General features: G+C 61.0%; 1 protein-coding gene across 1 annotated transcript in view; it reads right to left on the bottom strand.

Moving 5' to 3' along the window:
• The window catches only part of SLC19A1 (solute carrier family 19 member 1), a 22,945-nt gene that overhangs the window by 19,842 nt on the left and 1,853 nt on the right, over positions 1-1,250 (bottom strand). The gene's annotated exons all lie outside the window — the stretch shown is intronic.

The raw sequence follows: 1,250 nt of genomic DNA, 5'->3' as shown, positions 1-1,250 counted from the left end.
TAATTAAAAGTTCAAAATTAGCTAAAACTAATTAAATTTGATTACATTTGTGCTAATTAAAACTAATGGAATTCTTTCTGAAACACCATGCAGACGAAGCCACCCAATGCTGGTCCGCCGCCTGGTGTTGTGGGGGCGAGCCTCTCACTGACCTGGCTCCCGGCCGCGCCAAAGGACGGCCCCGGAGGCCAGCGGCCTGGTTCCCGGTCCAGAACTGCCTGCCAATGGGAACGGCATCCCGCATCCCGAAGAAGTCCAGCCGCCAGCCCAGACCCAGCTCTGGCTGGGCTCCCCTGACCGCGGTCCTGCCTGGGTCACCCAGAGGTTCAGGGCTCCCCGTCCCCCCATTTTCTCCAACACCGTGTTGTGCAGCATGGCGGCCACTAGCCACACGTGTCCTTCCATAGACACAGAGCAGAAGTCGGTTCCTCAGTCGCACACACTGAGCCGTAGCTGGGAAGCGGCTGCTGTGACCAGTGCAGACGCAGCCGCTTCTGTCACCACGGGGGGCTGTGGAGGCCGAGCCGACCCGACTGACCTGCCCCAGCTGTCGGAAGTGGTCCCTCAAGGCTCAGGCCACGCCAGCCACCCCACTGCCCAGTGCCAGGTTCCCGCCCCCCCCAGCTGTGCGCGGCAGGCCATGGGAGCGCAGCCGGGCTGACCCTGGGTCGTGGGAGGAAAGAGGACCCGGGCCACATCCCAGCCTCCAGGGCGCAGGGTGTGAGCCCAGGGATCAGGGTCTGAGGGCCCTGCCTCCACCCAGTCCTGGCAGGGCCTTCTCCCCAGGCTGGGGTTACCCATCCCGGTGGGAGCAGATGGGGTGAAGGTGTCCCCAGTGTGGCAGGGCAGGGACACGGGGAGGGGGCTCTCGGCCCCATGGCCCACACGGGGCCACTCCCCTGCAGCAGCTCCAGATGCAGGACAGCTCCATGAGCCAAATGAAGCACCAAACAAGGTTAGAACCGTGAGAGACTTACAAATACAGGCACCCGTGAAATAGAAGACATGCGGAGTTTAGAAATGAACCCAGGGAGCATCCGTGGGAAAGAAGGGGTGCGCAGCAGGGGGCGGAGCCGAGAGCCTCCCCCGAGGCCCCGTCTTCCGCCAGATCTGGGAGGTGAGCACCACGTGAGCCAGAATACAAGGGTCGGATCCTGGTTTTTTCAACTTGGAAAACTGAGTCTAAACTACATGTGTAATAACAGAAATCGTGTTTGCGCGATTGCAGAGGAGAAGCAGCTGTGGTTACA

The sequence above is a fragment of the Suricata suricatta genome, chromosome 5, assembly GCF_006229205.1.
Source record: "Suricata suricatta isolate VVHF042 chromosome 5, meerkat_22Aug2017_6uvM2_HiC, whole genome shotgun sequence".
NCBI classification, from domain to species: domain Eukaryota; kingdom Metazoa; phylum Chordata; class Mammalia; order Carnivora; family Herpestidae; genus Suricata; species Suricata suricatta.
The sequence above is the reverse complement of the archived record's forward strand: the minus strand, read 5'-3'. Positions and strand labels throughout refer to the sequence as shown.